Below are 18,248 nucleotides of genomic sequence, written 5' to 3' on the forward strand. Positions count from 1 at the left end.
CTGTCATATCGCGTCTTGCCAAAATGAAAATTGGTATTAAAATGTGGTTTATATTTTGATAGTTCATATTCTTTGATTTTTTAAAGATTCGGCTGAACGGTTGGAGACCAAAATCTCTCAGCATATCAATTTTCTAACGGAGGACTCTAGAGTGAACGTAATTCTTCATTTGGTGGTTATCGACGGTAATATCCAAATATGAAAGATATTAAATCAGTCATAAAGTCAATGAGTAGTAAATGGTTTAACTTTTATCAATTTTTTCTGTTTACAGTATGGAACAATTGGAATTCAGGTGCTGTTGGCTAGCTTAATACTAGATTAGTGGTCAACGAACTCCGGCTCGCGAGCCCTTTGAGTGTGGCTCTTCCACAAAATATAACATACGTGCGTGCACACTGATGTGATTACTTCGTGATCCATTGGCAGAAGTCGGTTATTCGGAAAACAGCAGCATGCAAACTTGACTTAACAAAACTTTCCTAGGATTTTCCAAGCTACACGCTATTCACATTCGGGTTCAAATCAGTGTTTGCCAGTCATTGTTGTGATTTAATTTCATTGATACGTTAATATTCAACTTCGTAAATGAGTAACAGCAATAAATACTGTTATTAAATATGATATAATGTTTTATATAAACGTACCAATAGTTTAACTAAGACTTAAAACATTGAGTAACATTTATTAAGTTAGTTTTAGGGAGTGTTGTGAAGTGAAAGAAGATGAAGTGTTGAGGATTGGGAGGGTATGTTGAGATGGTTTGGAAATATAGATAGTTAGATAGATAGATAGATAGATAGTGGTCTTTATTTGGGCGAAATTGAGACCAAATGGTCCCTTCTTCCATTTAACCCATCGTCATATACATATTATATTAGCCATTAAACTTATAAATACAGTCATATGTACACATAAATACATATAGACAGACATCAATTCATTAACACAGATTTGCACATCGAAAAGAAAACAGTATATACATATATATAGACACACACATACACATACATACACATACACACACATACATACCTATATTCATACACATACCTACACATATACATACATATCCACACACACATACACATACACACATAAACATACATACATGCATTCATACACATACATAAATACAAACATAAGTACGCACATATACACCCATACATACATACATATACATATATAAATTAAGAATACACCTACATATACTCAAATTAAATGACAGTGAAGATAGAGTACAATAAAATGAGGAAAGTCTAAGCAAAGAATGAGGTTTGTGGGAAAAGCTAGGGAGAGCGTGGCATTGCTCAACTAGTAAAAACCCACGCAGGAAAAACACCCACGAAGAGAAGGGGGGTGTGAAAAACCTGCGAAAACCCTATTAATTAGAGGAGAGATACATGTACATTGTAACAATCATTTTTACAGAGTATACATATTATTAAGTTACTGAAATTGAAATGGAGAAATTAAATACATTGACAACACATGCGGAGTAATGAGAAGCGTGATGTTTCTAAAAATAATTACGGGGGGTGAACGGAAGTTTCTAAAAATAATTACGGAAATATAGGGGTGAACGAAAGGAGAATGACGAAACAGGCATACAAGACGACTATGGATGGACGAATTGAATGGGGTCCACCTCGGTGAACGTTCTTAAATCAGATTGAGGACGTTTTTAGCCAAGGCTTAGGAGTATCATAATTTATTCAATAACAGCCTACCTACCAATATAGCTTAAACTTAAAAATTTGGCTCACAAGAGGAATTTTAATAGTTGTCCTGTTAATATTATGACTAATCAATGTGCCAACCGCTGGGCTGGACGAAAGAACATTAGAGCGAAGTTAAGCAACCCACCAATCACGTTAGTATTTTTTTCTCAAATGCAGAAATACTCATGCAAAATTTTTATGCATAGAAAAACAACGCTAGACTTTAATGGTTTTATTCATTATATAAATTAGAACAATATGAATTTCAGATAGAAATTCTAGATGTACTGCATAATTATAATGCAAAAATTTCAGAGTTTAAAAATTATTCACCTTTACCTTGATGGGAAGGATTTTTACATTTTGTAATTGTTGCATTTTAATTCACATTTAGCGGATGACTCCGTTAAAAGATACTGTCGCGGTATCTCCCACAGTTTCTTGGAGTTCTACGTGAATATTGAACTTTGTTCTCACTTCGTGTAGAGAAGCTTGGTGGTAATGCATATATTTTCCACAAGTCACACTGTCACAGGCAAACAAAGGTGCAAAAACACTCTCGTACACCCGATAATTTTAATCTTTTTAATTTTTTTCAAATCACACTGTCGCTTAGATGGGAGCGAATGGAGGAAGGGAGTTTGGGAATAGCCTATGCCAACTAACAAGTCACCCACGCGTGCGCCCGCGAGAGTAAAAAGTGGTCACCCAGAGGACAACTCATCTGCCATTCCCAAAAATCACACATTCACGCGCGCGCTTTCCGTGTCTCCATAAAAACCAAAATTCCAGGTCAATTCGCGTCCGTCCCGTCCGCGCGTCCTAGATTTCCTCTTGTTTTCCTTTGAGATGACCTGAGGTTCATTTCTTTTATTTTCCAGTTCGAATTTGTTTTCATCTCGGGAACATTTCAATCCTGTTCCGTGTCGTCGGGCATTTTTTTTCAAATCCTCGCATTGGTACATGAGAGCCCACCTTATGACGTTTCATGAAGCTCCTCTTAAATCAAAAGCAATCATTATTTTTTTATTTTAATGCTCTGACCCACTCTCTACGCCTATCTCTCTCTATCTTTATCCACCAACATGGCCATCTACAACAATCTCTCGTCCATTCCTCTCCATAGATAGATTATAGATTATATTCCGTACCTTATGCCTCCCTTTCTATTTACCTTAAAGCGCCCTGGATATATGTATGTATAGTACCTCTCTCAACTCCCCACCAATCGGGACCTTCTTGCACTTATTTCTCTTCTCCATTCTTCGTCCACGTTAATCTTCGCGGATTACTAGCCCTGACGTCGCGTCGTTCAGTCTCCTCTTGGAGCACACAGATAAGTGTTGAGAGAAGATGAGATTATGGGTAGATGGTTGGGGAGAGAGAGAGAGAGAGAGAAGAGGGATTTGTTGGTTATCTCAGCAAAATTCAGCGCGCCACGACCACGGGCAATTCGTTGAGATATCAAAAAAGTAGCGATAGGGGAGGGAGGGTATGGAAAAGGGGACTCGAGATAAAAAGCCAAGAAGCGCTGGTGAACGAACGCGACTTCGGATTTTTCTCATTTATCCGAGTTAAAAAAGAAATAAAAATATAATGGTGTTGTCTTCGAGTGGAATAGATGAGAAGGTCACGGTGGAACCATCCCGTTGACAAAATTCACAACTTTACAAGTGAAATTAATTTTTAAGCTCAGCAGTGATTGTTAACGATACGGAATTCAATTTCAAATAAATTATTTTCTTTTTACTCTTATTATTTTATAAGAGGTCCGGTCAAGTTCTAACGTCAATCATTTTTTTATCATGGCTGAGAGTAGATAAAAATATTAGGTTAAACCTAAAATTCGTTAAAGTCTTTATGAGCACAATAGCTGGACATTACAGTGCACCGGTTTTGTATTGCAGCCGGTAAAGAAAGAAGCGATTTCAATTATATAAACGGCATAATTTTATTCGTCCACAGAGCAGCGTGTAATCATCCGTTTTCCCCACTTACGTCGTTTAATATTCGTCTAAATCAATCTTCAATAAAGTTACACTTTCGGTGATTGAGTTGTGAATGAAAACATTGAGCGTTTGTGTGCATGGTAGAATTTAAAAGAAGGAATGACGTTGTACGAAAAATAACCCAAGGAATCTCGTCCACGTGCAAGTCAGTTTTTTCATTGGAAAATTGATCCCTTTCGTATTGTTCTCGAAGGCCATGGAATCATGGGGTCGACGCTTCAAAAATATATCCTTACACTATACAGGGATTTTTCGTTAAGAATTACAAAACTTTCAGCTTTCTGGTTTAAGCAATTTTTTGGTAACAGTTACTTCAACTTAGAACTTACAGGTATCTCGTTCAGTAGGGGTTATCCCCTGAAATCTACCGCCAAATGCAACCTCTCTCACTCGCCCAGTTTTCAATATTTAAAAATGGTATATTTTCCGTTTGGTATCCATTGAATGAATTTAGAGTATCATTGCAAGGTGAGGGAAATAGGGGGAGGGTGTTTTTCGTGGTGCCGACCAAATTGCGTGCGTGGAGTTTTGGATAAGTCACCGCCGAATTAGGCGTAAAGAGCACAAGTTTCACACTTTGAAATTCAAACTTGCTCTATAGATGCTCTTTCAAAAATTTGGAAATCTGCTTTTGTAGATAACAACCTGGAATTGATTATTTTCTGGTTATCCAAGGGAGAGCTCATCCATAAAAATTTAGCGAATCACCGATTTCTAGCTTTCATCAGTTGTAGCCAACCGATGTGATAATACCTAGTCACCACATCAACGGAAAGGCACATCTGCAGCTTTGAAAATACATGTTGTAGTATCTAGTGCTCCTCAAAGTAAATCCGCTGGCTTGTTCATAGAAACGTCGGCGGAGATAACCCAGTTGAAGACCCGTGAAGATTTTACCCAAGATTAAAGTCAAATTTCCCTTGCTACCACATACTATCTTTAAGCTAATCCCCTGGATTTTAGTATATTTAGTGGTACTACTATAACTGTTAGATTAAACATCTAGATCTGCATAAATTAAAATGACCTATATTCACACGCCCATTAATTGTAAGAACTATTGTTTTCCCAGTGTATTAGCTTTTTCGTAAAGCAATGAACATAAGGTGTAGCTACGGATCCCCATACGTTTATGCTCTAGTCACATGGCATACTTTCATTAAGGGACTAAACAAGGTCTGTCCTTAAAGTAGTAAAGTATATCCGCTGGCTTGTGGATTCCTTTTTTCCGGACTGACGGACGGACAGTTGGCGATTTCTCTGGCTGGGTTCAAGGAAGGGGAGTCATAGGAAAGGGCAGAAGTCGATAGCAGTTGGCTCCTAGCCTTTTCAGAGTGCGGATCGTTCGTTTGCGAAACCTTTGTAACGTGACCTCGTTACGCTCCGCCTTGAACCGGTTATTTGAACAGCGCTAAGCCATCAAATTTTTTGTGAAACTGGACAACACCAGGAAAGGGATTCATGACATCCTCAAGACATGGTGATAACGCATTGGGTACATTGGGCGTTTTTGGGTGACAAAATTTCTTTCGGAAAGTTAGAAAAGATTTTTTAGACGCCGGACGTCCAGGACACCCATTGACATCTAAAAGTGACAAAATCTTGGAAGAGTGAAGGCCTTGTTGGACAAGGATCACAGATTTAGTGTTCGCATGGTTTCTGATGAACTTCGTATCCCTTAAAGTGATGCGCATCGTCTTGTGACCGAAAGCATGGGCATTAGGAAGATATGTGTGAAGTTGGTACCGCGAGTTCTCTTGGACAAGGAAAAGGAAACTCACCCGCTGATTTGCGAAGAGCTTCTTTGCCATGTAAGTGAGGATCCAAATTTTTTAGAGAACGCACCAACAGACTTCGTCTTCCCCCCCCCCCCAAATCCGCGCCGGAAGGACTCCACCACGATTCGGTGTAAGCGTTACAACATACCGTGACGAAGAAGCTTAGCATAATTCCTGACTCTGCCTTTCAGAAGGCGCACGAGGCGTGGAAAACCCGTTGGCAGCGGTGTATGGACGCATAATGGAGCCAGTTTGAAGACTTTTGAGTGAATGCATCAATTCTGCCAATAGATATTTTTTTAAACTCAGTCCTGATATTTTTGGGACACATCTTGTATGCATACAGCATTAAACATTAAATATACTTTTCACAATTCTTTATAGATGCTCATGATTTTATCAAGCAGCTCTGATGGAACAATTATTTTAAAAAGTGTGTAAAATCGTGATTTTTTACGATAAAATTTTTAAAAAATAATACACATTAATCCTTATTTTAGTAAATGCTATGAAGCGGGTTTCATAGATACTACTTGATTGAAAATTACATTTAGGAAATGAAAAGGGTACATTAAGGTGATCAAAATAAATGTCTTGGTAAACAACTGATAAATGATTGCAAAAAACTAAATTTATTTTTTAATGTTGATAGATGATTACAAAATATTATATTTCTTTGATAATTACTTAATGTTTATTGAAAAAATAGTTCATTATTGTATTGTGCGCCCTATCCAAACAAATTCAAGAACACAAAACCCTTTTGAGTTTTAAAATATAATTTTTTATAAATAGACGATAGAAAAGGAAAGGTAGAAAAGATACACATATAAACCATCAAAATTAATCCCGTCAGAGTGACATCCTTCTTTAAGAGATTTATTCCAATCATCGTACTCCTATTCTCCATTGACCAATATCTAAGCCAAATTCCGTTATGTGAGCGGATTAAAACAGCAAATATTTTCTCAGTAAAATAATTACTTAAGCTAATTTCAAATTTTTGCCATCTCCGCTCATTTTTGCAGATTGTTCCATTAAAATTATAATTGATTGCATAATGTTTCCTTCACATGTGCTCGGCAAATTAAATATAATTTCTCTTACATGCATCGACAAACTACTAAAAAACATCAAATTTTGAGTAAAAAAAATGAAAAAGCCGAGGAGGAAAATTTAACATATTCATAGAACACAATTTTTTTTTCATGAATAAAACGAAAGGCAAGAAGTTAAATTTAAACTCCATATCGAAAATAATTATTTTATAGAAATGTCCAAAAAATGCACCCAGGCAAGTGAAACTGGACTGTGCTAGTGACATATGGGAAAACGTCAAGCTAATGACCATTGACCATACATCCTCGGAAATCAACATTTAATAAACGCAGAAGTCATCACTGCTGTCAGACTCAAAGCATGGTAGAAAGAAACGGAAAAAGTTTATATTGTAAAAATCTATATTATATAACCTATTTTGCTCAAAAATACATCATTGAAAGTTGATGATTGCAATATGAGTAACATATGAAATATTCCATCACACTTTTTCGCATATGATCGATTCTTTTCTACTCGTCTCATCTAAAATTAAATTCTTCCACCGACAGGCATGGATCGTGACGTCAATCTTCGCCAGAGCAAATACATTTTATTTTAATTTTGAGTGGAACACGGAGCGAGATTCAGGGCATATGATGAAGAAGGCTTCTAGCCAATTTCCCGAAAACATTATCAATCATCTGTCGGAATCAGTTGGGAGAAAAAGGAAGTATTGAGTGAAAAAGTTTCCCGAATGAAAAGGCACGAGTGAATTCGTAGAGGTCTCCCGTCGAATTAGAGAAGAGGAGTGCTACAGTCGGTCCATTTTCCGAGTTTTCAGCCAGAGGAATATTTAAATATTGGAATTTTAACGTTTATCTCTTTAAATTCCGGACTAATTATCGATCCATCTATCCGCACTGATCAACCTGAAGGTTGATTCTATGGTGGAATGTAGTGCCCGTCCAGAAAGAAGGCGCGTGAAATTCACTGATAGAAAAAAAGGAGGCCAGTTCCTTGCTCATTGTCGCCATTCGGTTTTCCGCCCATCTCTTCTGGCCAAAATGTTGCTCCGCTTTGGTTTTTGGAAGAGTTGCTCAAAGACCTAACCCAGAATGTGAACTCAAGACCTTCCAGCCAATAGCCTAACGCTCTATTCACGAGTACTAGACAGCGGCACCCCCAACAAAAGACTTTAAGAAAGACAAAAGAATTAAACAACCATAAGTTTAGTGAAAATTATCAGAAGTTACGATAATTAACCTTAGCATGGTCTTCTGATAAAAATACCGTAAAGAATTCGTTAAGCAAATTGGAGGCCTAAACTTTGGGTAAGTGTACTGTAATCGGAAAAGAAAAATTAGCACTCACTAGCGTTCCTCAATTTAAGCATAATTACCTCGAGTAATACATTCATTTACCTGAGGTATTCTCCAGCCTAACTATTCTCAATATTTGTTTTAAATTTTTTCTGCTAATATTAATTTTATTATTTTGAATTTTCCCTCATATTTAGGTTATTAATCACATCTTGGGTAAATTATACATGCAGTTAAAATTTCAGTGCACTTAATGGTGATGTAAATGCTTAGACTGTTAACGAGGGAAATATTCTACTCCTGCTCTTGAGGTATTTTCAGTTTCGGGGAAGGAAGAAAGCATTTATCGGTTTAATACTGTCTCAGATACGTCTAGAGCCGTCTTGAAAATGTGTGGGAAAAAGTATTGACATTTAAGTAATTGGTGCATCAAGTCTGTGGATGCATTATTTTCGGGTAGAGTGGCTGCGATCTAAAATGTGCACTCTTGGTGAAACCGAGCTCAGTAGTTCACCTAGTGTCTGTATTGCACGTCTTACATCTGAAAAGATAAATTCAACCTCGCCAATAGTGCTTCACATCATCGCTTTAGCTCATCACGTGATGGCTGGGGTACACAGCATATTAAAAATTCAAACTCTGTAGGTCAAAGTTCGGCAATTGAAATTTAAAAAAATATATCTAATTTTAATACAAATGAATTGGTATCAAATCATAAAATTAATATAAAATGTAGTACTCAATTGCTTTTTCCTTCATGCAGTAATTGAAAATGTAGCATTTAGTAATGTGTAGTATTTATTTAATCGCTATCACAAATTATCCTTATCCATGCCATAATATGATAAGTATACATAAACTATAATAATTTGAGGCACAGTAAAAACTCATAAAAATTCACGGAATAACCTTTTGGATTTATTTGGAAGTGGAAATGTCATATCAGGGCCAACTTTAGAGATCTTATTTACACAATCGTTTAATTTTATCTCTCAGGGATCATTTTGGACCTACATATTCGGGAATAACATTTATAGGAGTCAAAAACACAGTAAGTGGTTTATAGGAACATTAATCCCACATCAACCCCAAATTCACCACATACCCATCTTGGAAGTAATTTACGGCGGTCTTAACCCAGACCCCGGTGACGCACCTTGAGGAATTCAAATTAACTTAAGCACACAGTTCTCGGAGCTAAAGAGTCTTATCGGGGATATACACTCTGCGAGAAATTGTTATCATGGTGTGAAGCATGTCAATTCCCCGTTCTTATTACGGCTTCATTTTTTCATCCAAGATAAGGTGAAATTTTTTCTAAAAACATGCTATCACTAGCTTGATATTTAAACTAACATATTGATATTAAAGAAGTAGCATTGATATACGGCATGAACATTATTAAAACTAAGCCTAGGCTTCGATGTTGGACGTCCTCATCAGGTGATGATGATGATCGCGTCTAAACTAGATCGTTCTTTAATAAAGATGATGCGTAATTACAATGTTACTCATTTCATTTTAGTATGTTGTTCAAAATCCATAAAGTTACACCTGAGGCAACAAATATGCAGGGTGAAGCAGAATGGACTCCCTAGTTTCAAAAAATCACTGAAGAGCGCGCAGGTAAATTAGCGAAATGAAATTAGTAGTGTTAGCTGGGGGAAACAACACCATTTTTATTTAATTCCATGCAGTGGTCTAGTCAGCATCGACGCTTTTTCGTGGAAACGGTCTTTAAGAACGATTATGGTGTGGTGGCGACGCAGAGGGCGCTGGGGTCTAGAGATTAAGCGTATTCTCATCTCTTCGGCTCAGTAAATAAGCAAAACTTTTTTTACTGGACAACTGGAAATCTTCGCGAACTTCACCCAAGACCTCTTCATACCCACAAAGTGAGAGTTTGGTGCGCTGTGTCCTCCATAGGCATTATTGGGCCTTACTTTTTTGAAGTTCGAGGTTCAACTGTTACTGTGAACTCTGTGCACTATTGAGATATGCTGTAGAACTTTTTATTCCTCAAAATGGAAGAGTATGATGAGGAATGACGCAGAAGTCTTTTGGTTTCAAAAGGATAGTGCCAAGGTCCATACCGCCCGTCGTTTATGATATATCCTTCAAGAACAATTCTCCTCCGCCTGATCTCCTTACGAGGAGATTTTCCATGGCCACCTCGCTCTCTGGATTTGAGTCCATGTGATTTTTTTCTTTGAGAATATCACAAAGTTGAGGTTTACAAAGTGTGACCAAGGATATTGGGAGCTCTTAAGGAAGCAAATACAGATTTCATCACTGGAATAACGCAAGATTTGCTGAGAAGAGTTTTCGAAAACATTTTTAAACGACTCAACATGTGCATGGCTCATCAAGGTCGTCATTTGGATGCAATAATTTACAAAACCTAATGAAAACAAAATTGCATTTAATGAAGTTTTCAGAAATATTTTTTTTCAATTATATTCGTTGGTTTTATTTTTTACATCCACCCGTCATGTTAGAGAGTCCATCCTACCTTACCCTGTATAAACACACATTACAAGAAAGTGGGCCATAGTGGATATGATTTCAATTGATATAATTTTTAAAGTGTGCATTTACGCAAAAAAATATCTGAAGTTTTGCAAAAAAAATCTGAGTTATTGAGTGTTGCGGTGCATTGTCATTAAGTTGAAGCGCGAAAACCTAATCAAACCAAGGCAGTGCAAAGTCACGCAGCTCATCTTTAAATCTACTTACCGTAGCTATTTCTCAATATCCTATAAGTCAAAGGCGTAATTAAGTCGATGTGAAAGTGCAACAAATGCATTTTATAAATTATTGCGAAAATGGAGTCATTTTACTTTTTGTACGTATTAGCCGTTGTCCTCAGCGTCTGGTTTTGATTTTTTTTTCGAGTGTTTGCGCACGCGGGATGAATCCTCACTCCCTCGTCAATTAATAAGGACGAAAAAAATTGAAAATCAGATTCCGGATGGCATGCGAGCAGACCGTTTGGAATTCTCTCCCTCTTCTCTGCAGGGCACAGGATTTGGGGAAGAGGATTTCTTAATCACAGCACGACCCCATAACACTAAAGCGTGAAAATTTATTTTTCTAGCCGTACCCGCTAATTGAGTTAACTAGATTCCCGGAAACCGACGAAAGGAGTCTACCCAACAAACACACATATTATCCGCTAACACTTCTAGGACTTCATAGTATCGCATCCTCCGTCCCTCCTCCTCCTCCACCACCACAACCGATCTACGCGCAGCAGCTGCTTAAATAAATAGGATTTTTTTGAAAAAGGAGGATCGTGCCAGCTCCCTCGATGAGATGGAGTACTCCAATTAACTAATTGAAGGGCCGAGGAGAGTTGTAAAGCATGCGATTTTTTTTATTTCCTCTCATCCAGCGTCGTCTCTTAGTGCAGTAGCACATTTTCCGATACATCTGATGCTATCGGAAATTTATATACGTGTACCAATAGAGCAACGAAATTTCCAGTAGAAGCCAACGTGAAAAATAGTCACCACGTTCAATTCGGGCCCAGTGTAAATTTTCAAATATATTTTTTGCCGAATGTTAATTTCATAGCTCGCCTAGGAGGAAGGGATTGGCAGGAATTAAGTCCTCGGAATGGATTTTAATAAAACGTAGAAATAAAACTGCATTGGTTCTATCAATTCATTACGTACGGTTTTTGAACTTCTGATATAAAAAGCTGCCTCGTTCTTTCAATGAATAGAAAGATAAGATCTTCCATACTTGAAATGTAGAAAACTCAGCCCCAAGACCTTCCTATTCACTCGTTCAATATTTAATTAAAATGTATTGACTTAATCGCTCTTCGTTGAACGAATGGTTTTCAATCTCCTCCATGTTATACGTTTCTCAGTGATTTTTTTTTGTTGCCGTACTTAGGCCACCACTTGACAAATTTAAGAATCGGAGAAAATTTTCGCGAAAAATTGTGCATTTATTCAGTTCAGTCAATTTTTATTATTTTACCATTCTTTAAAAATAATTTAGTGAGAGCAGTCATTTCGATTCCCACTCAATTGGAACACGAAAATCTGATTGCCTTCCATTCTTTTTAGCAAAAAGAATTGAACTAGGGCCGGTGAATAACTTAATGCTTCTTCTTTCTTTCCACCAAATAAACCTCTAACACTTCATTTCCTCTTACATATTGAGTAAATGTAGTACCTCCTTTATCCGTGGTTATCTATTTGATAAATTAAGTACGTGAAAATTATTTTGATAAGTCTGGAATCGAGCCAAAAGCATCCCTAGCAAAAGTGACTTTTTGACCGTGGGCCGATTCTGTCCACATACACGTCTCCTTTCACGTCTATCTATTAGGAAAGTGAATTCAAGGCAATGGATACATAACTGGCATATGATGTGAGTTACGTCTTCACGGATGTTCAGCCAGGTGAGGTATTATAGCACTAACGAGCAGTATGCTGATAATGCACACGTCTTCTAATCAACGGCTCAATGGTAATTAAATTCATACTTCAAAACGTCGGTGGTTGAATAGACTGGCCCGTTGGAAAACCGGCGGAGACTACAATTATAATGATTTATTTTTTTTTAGTTTTTCACTTAAAAAATCGCCAATAAAAGTTTGAAGTTTCACTGCTTAGTTTCAATTCATTTTTTTCATAAAAATGTCCCATATAGAAAAATAACGAAGGTTTTGCTATGCTCCTATGAATACTTTTGCCAAAGTATCACTGGTGCCCTTGAGTATCATAACCATATGATTTTCCTCGAGAATTAACCACTGGTATCAGGGGTTCCATTATAAAATAATACATTATAGCATCGTCAAATCAAGAAAATTACTAGCACTATACTCCAATCAGTAAATATTATAACTATTATTCTGAACACGACTTGATCAATCATATTAGTATCAATGTCAGGAGAGAAAGATAAGATTTTCCCCTATTTATTTGAGATTTTTCAATTGATATGTCAAGAGAATGGTGGAAGGCTATTTAAAACCAAATGGTGGAATTAAAATATAAAGGATTATTTTAAATGGTAACATTAGCAAATTCTGAGGCTTTATTTAGCATTTTAACCGATTTTCTGGAAACATTGATGATGAATAAAGAGAGGTGGCATGTGATAAAGATAATTAATGAAAATAAATAACGAAAAAAAGATAATACGAGGGTCATCCGGAAAGTAGTACCCGTTCGTGCCGCATGAAGTGCTGACGACGCGAGTAGCCGCTGGACGAGGTCAGATAGCTTCAGTGGCTTGTCTGCCTTCTCTGAGCCAAGTTGCGTGACGCTAGCATTGCCTGTGTTGTTTCTGTGATTGTTTACAATGTTTAAAAAAATTGAGAACGCCGCCAGTTGTGAAGTGAGGGCAGTGATTAAATTCCTCAATGCAAGAAACGTTCGCCCATGTGATATTCATCGCCAATTAAAGGAGGTGTATGGAGACAATGTAATGGACGAGTCGTCTGTTCGGCGGTGGTGTCGCAACTTCAACATGGGGAGGGGGAACACACACGACGATGAGCGTTCGGAGAGACCGTCTGTCATTACAGACCAACTGGTGAGCTCAGTTGACGAATTCGTGAGGAACGATCGGCGCGTCACAATTGATGACATCTGTGAGCATTTTCCCAATGTTTCTCGAACAATTGTTCATGAAATTGTTAAACACCATCTGCATTATGCAAAAATTTGTGCAAGATGGGTCCCTCGCGTATCTCAATGAGCTGGCGGCGAAGGACTATGCAGCAGGAATACAGAAACTTGTCACACGTTATGACAAATGCCTTAATTTGCTTGGAGATTATGTTGAGAAGTAGTTTAAAGTATCCTCTTTCAAATAAAATTTTTTATGTTTGTTAATATTTACTTTTGTGTCTTTATTTCACGAACGGGTACTACTTTCCGGATGACCCTCGTATAATAATGATGTTAATATGGCATCATTATCTTCATGATTTTTTTCTCTTTTCTAGGTACACTTGTGAGTAAACGTTGTGTGAAAATTCAAGCCATTCCATTTGGCAGTTCGCTATAGCCAGTCGTTTGAAACAGTTACGGTGCGTGTGTTGTTGGAAATGGAAAAACTCGAGTATAGTGCAGTGATGAAATATGTCGTTAAAGGTTTAATTCCAACCAACATTCATTTGAGAATTATTAATGTGTATGGGGACTCTTCTCAAATAACATAGTTTCAGGGGTAACATTGTGGAAATCCTTCATGATAAAAGAAGACACTTTGCTTTTCCACTTACAATATCTTTATTACGATCTAGGTTTCGTTACAGCGTAATTACCAGAAGATTTTATGCTGTAACGAAACCTTGGTCGTAATAAAAATATTTTATGTGCAGAAGCCAATTGTTTTCTTTCATCTAGGGGACTCTTATCCTTTAATTTCCACTAAGAATAAATTGGCGGTCGATTTTAACGCATGGCCGTGAATTCCTCCAAGATGATTCACGTGAAGTACATGTGAAAAGTGCACCTGCAACAGATATAATCGAAAAAGTGGACGTAATGATATTGGAAGATCATCTCACTAAGGTGCATGTAATTTCCAATAATATAAAAATACAAAAACAACTCGTCGGCTACATTTTGACATAGGAATTCCGCATGACAAAACTTGGCGCAAGATGGGTGCCGCGTCTGTTCACTCAAGAATCAAACCCGCATTCGGATGACACTTTCCAAACAGTGCTTGGCGCGCTTTACGAAAAAATAAGAGAAATTTTTTGTGTCGATATGTGACAATGGATGAAACATAAATTTTTCATTACAAAACAGAACCGAAACAAAAATCTATGCTGTGAATGAGGGCCAATTCTTTAGCACCGGAGAAGGTAAAGAAAGACCTTGCCATCGGCGGTAAAGGTAATGGCGTCAGCTTTTAGGATGAGGTAGGAAATCTGTTGATCGACTTTCTTGGAAATGATAAAACAATAACGGGGGAGTAATATTCTAACCTTATAACAAATCTGGATGAAAAGAATTCGCTAAAACATTCCTGGTTTGCAAAGTAAAAAGCAATATTCCATTTGAAAAATATACCTGCCCACAACAGTGTATTTGCGAAGGAAAAATTTAAATATTTGCGCTATGAAGTGCTGAGACATCCACCCTATTCCCTGGATTCTTCTCCCTCAGATTTACGCCTCTTCCAAAAATTCAAAACCTTCCTCTCTGGTCAACGTTTTTCATTCAACTAAGAAGTGATTGCAGGTGTAGGCGAGAATTTCACAATACTATCAGAAGAACACCATAGAGACGGGATAATGAAACTTGAGCACCACTGGATGAAGTTTATTAATGCTATCGACAATTTTGCTGAAAAATAATACTTTTTTGGAAACATAAAATTCCATTGTAATCATCAGGTCGAGAAAATTTCAGATTACCCTCGTATTAAGGCAATACTAAATGTTTAACCCAGATATGAGAGAAAAAATTAATGTATGAAAAACGCTTTGAAATTGAGGAGCGACTTACAGCCATACTAGACTTTACAATACTATATGGCTAAGAATGGCAGTGTCGATGTATTCACTTTTAAAGAAAGAATTTTTGAAAAAGGTTTCTTATAAAGACGATTTCTTTAATTAATGTCGTGCTCAAGAAAACGTCAAGGTGTGGGCAGTGGGGCCAGTTTATATCTTTGTTATCTTTGGCCTAATAATTTACTCTTTGTGAGTCATTTCAATAATCACCCTGGAGTGGCTACAAATTTTTGGGCCATTTCTTCCGAGCCTTAAACTGTCGTTTAGGAATTACAATCACGAGCGTCATATTTATAACGAAATGTTACTTAAAAGTATCACTGCTATTAATGATATGTTGATAATGATATGTGTCGGAATTTAGAGCGATTGGTTCTATTATTTGACAGTGTGATAACCTATTGAATAGAACATTCGGCTGCAGTGTAGGGTGCTCCAGTCATGACATTGAATTATGCATCTGGTATCCTCTAGCTAAGAGAGCATGATTTGATCAATTTTCTAAACCGCAATTTGTGAGAAAAAGAGGTAGCAAAAAGGTGGCAAATCTAATATTTATCCTCATAATATATGTAGGCCTCAACTTGAGGTGCGTTCTCTCATATCCACCAACACTTAAGATACAGCTCAACCTTAAGATACGACTGTGTTTTCGTGTGTGATGTAAGCTTCTACTTAAGAGCTTTTATTCTGCACCTTATATGCGCCATTTGTTGATCATCGCATTCAGCACCGTAAATATATACTACCTTGATCAAAAAGTTCCCGGAATAACCACCGTGTGGCGCTCCCATCGTTCCGATTTGAGTTCTGTTTTTTTGTTAAATTGGTACATCTGTTGTTGATATTCCCTTTAAATCTTAGTGTCATAACTTGACATTTGCAAAATTTACGGTCGGTTTTCGGTATGTCCATCAGTGCTTCCTGCGATTTTCCCATTACTTCCTCTCGGCTGCTAAAACGCGTTCCCCGTAATGGTTTTTTAACTCGATTGAACAGAAAGAAGTCACAGGGAGCCAAATCAGGTGAATTCGGTGGCTGTTGGATGATATTTGTTGCATTTTTCGTCAAAAAATTACGAATAATGATAGCACTGTGCGACGGTGCGTTATCATGGTGCAAAATCCACGAGTTTTCTGCCCACATTTCTGGTCTCTTTCGGCGAATTGCTTCACGCAAACGTCTCATAACGCCCAAATAATACTCTTTGTTTACTGTCTGGCCTTCTGGCAAAAATTCATGATGCACTACACCGTTGTAATCCATGAAAACCGTCAGCATTGCCTTCTTTTTTGACTGAAAACGACGTGGTTTTTTTGGTCTCGGCTCATTTGGTGAACGCCATTCACTTGCCTGATGTCTGGATTGCGTGTCGTACTCATAAACCCACGTCTCGTCTCCAGTAATGATCCTTTTGATGAATGTGGGATCGGATTCAGCCTCGCAAATCATGTCTTTTGCGACGTCAACACGGTCTCTTTTTTGCATGAAATTGAGGTCTTTTGGCATGCTACACGACGGAAACCCAAATCATTAACCACAATGTCTTGGGCGGATCCATAGGCAATGTTCAAGTCCTCCGCTATTTCTCTGATGGTTAATTTGCGGTTATTGACCAACATTTCTTTTACTTTATCAATTTTTTCACCGACTTTCGATGTCGATGGTCTGCCACTGCGTTCATCATCTTCGATTGACTCACGACCACTTCTGAACCGCTCGTGCCACTGGTAAACGACCGTTTTTTTTAGAGAATCGTTGCCGAAACACTTTTCCAACATTTCCAACGTCCGTGCGCCACTAAATCCGTTTTTTACGCAAAATTTAATACAAGTTCGTTGTTGCAAATTTAAATCCATTTCTGAAATTGTAAAAAATCGCCAACACACACAGAGATAGATGTACTCTTGGCTACGTAACTTTTGCAAATGTCAAGTTATGACACTAAGATTTAAAGGGAATATCAACAACAGATGTACCAATTTAACAAAAAAAAACAGAACTCAAATCGGAACGATGGGAGCGCCACACGGTGGTTATTCCGGGAACTTTTTGATCAAGGTAGTATGCATGGAAGTGGCTCGCATAATTGGAGTACGGTTGGTTTCGACTTCACTCCAGGGGAACTGCAATTCATTTCCAGGGATAATTATCATGAATTTTAAGAAAGTAGTTTTACCCATCCGGTGCACTAGAGGAAGGATTCGGGGTCCTCCAAATGTTTGCTCTTTAATTTCAAAATATCTTATACACCTGATTATGTAATGGGATAATATTGAACTATGAACTTCTTCAATTTCATAAACGAAATTTCCTCTACTGTCCAAAGTAACATTTAATTAATAGTTTGTTTTAAGAGGCAAATATCAGGCCTTCAAAAAATAATTTGTTGTTACATTTTTTCAATCCAAATCAAGAAAAAAATATTTTGTGATTATATTGCACCGAGAGGAATCAAAATTTGGAACTTTAGGGGAAATAATGCTTTTGATACTCATGCTGTTCTACGAGGATAGAGTTTATTGATCAGGATTGGAACTCATTAAGGAGCTTAATTAGGTAATTGAATATCTCCGGCAAGTAATACGTGGAATATGACCGCATTTTTGTCCATTTTGTCATTTTACTTTGAAGCACGGTAAATTATAAGGTTTTCAATCGACCGGTCGATCGTTGTTTTGCTTTTCTCGACCGAATCTGCGTCAGAAAAAATATTGGCCGATTTCCTGAGCGTAATTAGAAAAAATTTTGAAAGATTTTGTATTGAAATATTAAATGTATAACCGAGCATAGGATCTCACGAAGGTAGGCTTTGTACTCTTCCACAAAATTCTCTAATCACTTTTATGGAGCCCTAAACGGCGGATCTGCATTATTGAATG

Source organism: Hetaerina americana, unplaced genomic scaffold (genome assembly GCF_022747635.1).
Source record: "Hetaerina americana unplaced genomic scaffold, ioHetAmer1.1.p SCAF_9, whole genome shotgun sequence".
Taxonomy (NCBI): domain Eukaryota; kingdom Metazoa; phylum Arthropoda; class Insecta; order Odonata; family Calopterygidae; genus Hetaerina; species Hetaerina americana.